Below are 6,000 nucleotides of genomic sequence, written 5' to 3' on the forward strand. Positions count from 1 at the left end.
ATTTAGTTACCCTACACTGAGTCTCCCCCCCCCCCCCCACACAGTTTTAAGATGGGTCAATTCCAAATTTCTTCAGGGGAAAGTGGTAACCTTCTAGATGTTTATAGTGGAGACATGAAGATAACAAACCCCTACATATTGCAATGTTCTGTCCACACCTCCTGTTAAAGTGGACCTACACTGCATCTGAGCACCACAAAAGAAAAATACACATACACAGCCAACATGTGGAAGGTTCTCTGATCAAAGGAGACTAAAATTGAATTTTGGCCTAAAAGCAAAAGAACAGTGTGGTGGAAAAACGAAAACAACCCTGAACACACCATCCCCACTGTGAAACATTGGGGTGACAGCAGCATGTTGTGGACATGCTTTTCTTCAGCAGGGAAAGGGAAGCTTGTCACAGTTGACAGGAAGATGGATGGAACTAAATACAAAGCAATCTTAGAAGAAAACCTGTTTGACTTTGCAAAAGACTTGACTGGGGCTGAGGTTCTACTTCCAGCAGGACAATAACCCTAAACCTATAGCCAGAGCTACAATATAATGGCTTAGATCAAAGCACATTCATGTGTTAAATGGCCCAGTCAAAGTCCAGACCTAAAGCCAAAGCGAGAATCTGTGGCAAGACTTGAAAACGGCTGTTTACAGATGCTCTCCATCCAACCTGACAGAGCTTGATCCATTTTGCAAACAATGAGCAACATTTTCACTCTAGATGTGCAAAGCTGGTAGAGACACAAAGATTTGCAACTGTAATTACAGCGAAAGGTGGTTCTACAAAGTATTGACTTGGGGGCTAAATACAAATACACCACACTTTTACAAATATCTGAAAAGTTAATAATTTTTCCTTCCACTTCACAATTATGTAGCACCCTCCTAGGTAGGTGCTAGAGAGAGTATAGTTTTGAGCTCTGAGGAGCTGCAGGTAATCTGTATTGCTCTCTGCCTACCAGGGAGCAGGATCGGTTAGTGAGGGCTGCTCTTTGTGCTCAGTATGTGATTAATTCAGTCTAAGAGTGTTTCATGCTGATCCAACCTGTTGGGACAGTGGGAGAAAACCTGACGAATGGGTGCATAGGCTTTTGATTGTCCTAATAATTGTCCCAATAATTGTCAGAGGGCAGGTCGCCTTGGTGCATTCTGGCATACTGTATAAAAGCCAGGAACACATGTGCTGGGGGGTCTTTGGCTGGAGAGCGGAGTCCCGGAGGGAGGGGGCAGCTGCCTCTATAGAGGTGCCATGCGGTCGCAGGGGGTCGTCCTGAGGGCCAGAGGAGACACTGGAGACCCTGGGACTACAGGGAATCGTGTAAAGTGGTAGTGGTAGGCAAATAAAATAAAGTACTCAGGGATAATTGAGCATGTGCGTAATAAAGAGATAAATAAAATATCACAATATATAAATATTGCAATAAAATCATATAAGTGCCAAAATTATATAGTCCAAATAAAGTTCATAAGTGACTTCAGTGAATATGCAGGTACAACTTGAGCGCCAATAGGGAAAGTGCGGGTGCTTTGTACTGGGTCCTCCAATAATCCAAATGTTGGTAATTGTGGTGTCAAGCGTGTGGAATTATGGGGGGGGGGGGGGGGGGAGGTATACACTCACCAGAGGTAGTGGTGAGTTAGATACTGTACAGTATTACGACCCAATGAGCCTTATGGCTGAAGATGTCGTCTGAAGATGTCATACGCACTGACGAAACACACGTAAAAGGTGGAACGCATGCTGCACGTCACGGGAGCCTGGGTGGAATGCAAGCCGGTAGTTACCGCTCTCGACTCGCAGGCACCATTTTGGTTGACGTACCCCCCTATTTTTCATGTTTTTATGTACTGTGAACTTCGCAATACTTTTATTATTAAACATTAACGGTACTGCACCATCTGGAGCTTTTTTATTCTTTCCCCTGATCAGACCCTAGGGATCCAGACCATCCAGGAGAGGGATTCCGGATCGCATGGGACTACAAAGCCCAGCAGTTACCTCCCCGGCCTAGGTGGCCATAAGGCATACCATAAGGCCCAGCACAAAGCACCTGCACTTTCCCTATTGGCACTCAAGTACCTGCATATTCACTGAAGTCACTTATGAACTTTATATTTGGACTATATAATTTTGGCACTTATGATTTTATTGCGATATTTATATATTGTGATATTTATTTATCCACATTTATCTCTTTATTACGCACATGCTCAATTATCACTGAGTACTTTATTTTATTTGCCTACCACTTCCAACCTAGAATACTGAAAAGCAATTGTTCATTTCTGGTTAGTATTAGCAAGAGCTATATCAAGTCCCAAATATTTTGGGATTTTACTCTACCTTTTATCCTATAGCAGCTGCTATCACCACTCCCCCTCCCCCACGAGTATTTATATATTTATTTATTATAGTAACCCCCTCCATACTAGGACATCCATAGGCGCGAGGGATATACACCCCTTTTGGAGGATATATTCACTTTTGCCGAGTATGAATACTTTCTCAAGGCACGAGAGAGTGCTTAGCTGAAAAAAAAACCCTCCCTAAAGACTCCTGAGATTTAACCACTTGCCTACTGTGCACTTAAACCCCCTTCCCATCCAGACAAATTTTTAGCTTTCAGTGCTCTCACTTTGAATGACAATTGCACGGTCATGCAACACTGAACCCATATAAATTTTTCATCCTTTTTTTCATAGAAATAGAGCTTTTTGATGGTATTTATTCACCGCTGGGCTTTTTATTTTGTGCGCTATAAATGAAAAAAGACCGCAAATTAAAAAAAACGTTTTTTTTTTTTTTAGTTTCCGTTATAAAATTTTGCAAATTAGTAATTTTTCTTCGTAAAATTTTGGCCAAAATTTATACTTCTACATATCTTTGGTAAAAATAACCCAAATAAGTGCATATTATTTGGTCTGCGTGAAAGTTAGAGAGTCTACAAGCTATTATGCTAATCATTGAAAATTGATCACACCTAATGTACTGACATCTCATTTCTTGAGACCCTAACAAGACAGGAAAGTACAAATGACCCCCAAATGACCCCTTTTTGGAGTAAACAATCCAAGGTATTTAATAAGAGGCATGGTGAGTTTTTTGAAGTTGTCATTTTTTCACACTTTTTTTCCACAATTCTTTGCAAAATTATTATTTTTTTTTTTTTTTTTTTTTACAAAATTGTCATATTCAACAGGTTATTTCTCTCACATGGCATATGCATACTTACAACTACACCCCAAAACACATTCTGCTACTCCTCTTGAGTATGGCGATACCACGTGTGAGACTTTTTTTTACAGTCTACTCATATAGAGAGGCCCAACATGCAAGGAGCACCATCAGGCATTCTAGGAGCATAAACTACACATCTTACTTGTTGACCACCTATTACACTTTTGAAGGCCCTGGAGCACCAGGACAATGAAACGCCCACTAAATGACCCCATTTTGGAAAGCAAACACCCCAACGTATAATCTATGAGGCATAATGAGTCTTTTGAACATGTGGAAAAAAAAATGAACGCATTTTTTTTTTTTACACAAAGTTGTCCATTTATAAGATATTTCCAACACATAGCATGTACATAGCAAAAATGACACCCCAAAATACATTCTGCTACTCCACCGGAGTATGGCGATACCACATGTGTGAGACTTTTACGCAGTCAGGTCACATACAGAGGCCCAACATGCAAAGAACACCATCAGGTGTTCTAGGGACACATAGCATGCACATACCATGAATTACACCCCAAAATACATTCTGCTGAGCAAAGGGTAAACAAAAGCTTACCTGTAGTTCTAGAAGCGCAGTTGTCCACAGGAGTTGAGTCCAGGCAGGGACTTGGTCAGCAACAGTGCATGCAATTCTCCAGGCAAGGATACCAGTCCAGTGTCAGTGCATGCGGCAGGCAGAGGCATGATGGTAGTAAGTCCTGCAGGCAGAAGTAGGGCCTCTGTCGGGATAGAATGGGGACAAGGGTAGAGGCTTCTCCCACCCAAATCGCTTTGAAGCCTCAGGGATCCAGACCCTAATCTGAGAAGAAGAAAAAAATTGTTTTTTCTTCATCCAGAAAAAACAATTCTGGTCCCCTCACATATGCGAGACCCCTGTGGTATGAATCCCACTACTTCAAGAGGCAGGCAAAAATCGTTGTCAAAAAGTCCAGGGTCAGTTCCAGATCAGGCAGAGGTATGAACAGAATCAGCAGGCAGAAGCATGGTCAAAAAAACAGGCCAGGGTCAGTTCCGGAGCAGGCAGACATATGTACAAAATCAGCAGGCAAAGGCGTCGTTGAATAACAGGCCAGGGTCATTTCAGGAGCATACAGTGGCATAAGGGGTGAAGGTGGAGGACTACGTTTACCATACTGGACTAATAATTTTGACAAGTATGGTAACGGCGGAAACAGTCTTCTACACAGAGGCCTGGTTGGGAAGGACACTGGGGACAATAATAACGGGTGTCTTTTCCAATTCCTGCCTTGGTACACACCCTACATTTTTTCTGCCGTTTGTCTGTTTGTGTGGGAGGGATTTTACTGGGAAAATGGCGTTCAGAAAGTCTACTGATTACGTCAGATCGAATGTTTTCTGGTGGGCCGTTTGGAAATATAAGGGCAGTGAAGATTTCCTCCAGGTAATAAAGGAAGGGTTGGGGGCTTTCGGTGAACTTGCGGTATAATATGTACGAATTGTATGTGGCCAAATGAAAAAGATAAATTGCTACTTTTTTGTACCAATGATATGTACGTCTTGTGGGTAGATAGGGTTCCATCATTTGGTCGTTGAAATCCACTCCCCCCATGAACAAGTTGTACTCATGTACACACGTTGGCTTTCGGATTGGGCCATTCCTTCTTCGGACTTCCACGTAGTTATTGTGGATTGAAGACAGCATGTTCACGTCTCTTCTGTCCCTCCACTTCACAGCCAGAACTTCCTCATTTCTCAGACTCGCCGTCTCCTCTTCTCAGCTTGGTGTTAACGAGCTTTTGAGGAAAGCCTTTCCGTTTTTTTCGGACCGTGCCACATGCAGGAGTCTTCTTTCTGTGAAGGTTTCGGAACAGGGGCAAACTGGTGTAGAAGTTATGTAAAGGTGGTAGCCTTTTTCTAGGGGAGGGTAAATGAGGTCCCAAACAACTTTTCCGCTTGATCCCAAGTAGTCCGGACATTCAGGGGGATGCAGCTGGGTGTCCTTCCCTTCGTACACCCTGAAGGCATATGTGTACCCTGTGGCTCGGTCACATAATTTATACACCTTCACCCCATAGCGGGCCCGTTTGGTGAGAATAAATTGTTTGATGCCCAGCCTGCCGGTAAATTTAACCAGGGACTCATCCACACATACATGTTGGTCTGGGGTAAATATTTGAGGGAATATTTCCGAAAAATAATTTAGAAGTGGCCGAATTTTATATAGCTTGTCAAATGCTGGGGAATGTGAGCAATTGCCCCGTTGCTGACCCAATGTATGTGGCTATAGCACCCCTGCTATACCCGTTTGGGAGAGTCACCCTCTTTACTGTCATCCTGGCGTGAAAAATAAAGACCTCAGTTTTGGGTTTTCACCAGAACAGTAATCTTATGGGACACTAGTTCTACCAGCAATTCTTCTGGGTTCTTCAGGGGGTGCCTTTGCAAAAGGTCTAAAAATTGCCCAAAATGGTCAAAAGCTGGCAAGAGGATCAATCCGGCCTTTGTTGCAAAAAGCCACAAGCTTCAATTGTGCAGCATTACAACCTTGAGCTTGCTGCTGGCATTTTAACAACCATTGATGAGGGCATTGGGTGTCTGAGAACATTTTTGTTTGCTCCTCTGTCAGCACTGGCTGAATGAGGAAGAGAAGGTAAAGAAAAAAAAAAAACATACATACATAAAGCTGGAATGTCAGTCCATATTAGTGTGGAAAGGGAGGTTTGCCTTGTAAAAAGAAACCTCCAACGTTACTGTTATGTCACAGTATTTGCACAGCGGTCTTTCAAATGCAATTCGAG

The sequence above is a fragment of the Pelophylax lessonae genome (genome assembly GCF_965119305.1).
Source record: "Pelophylax lessonae genome assembly, chromosome: 8".
NCBI lineage: Eukaryota > Metazoa > Chordata > Amphibia > Anura > Ranidae > Pelophylax > Pelophylax lessonae.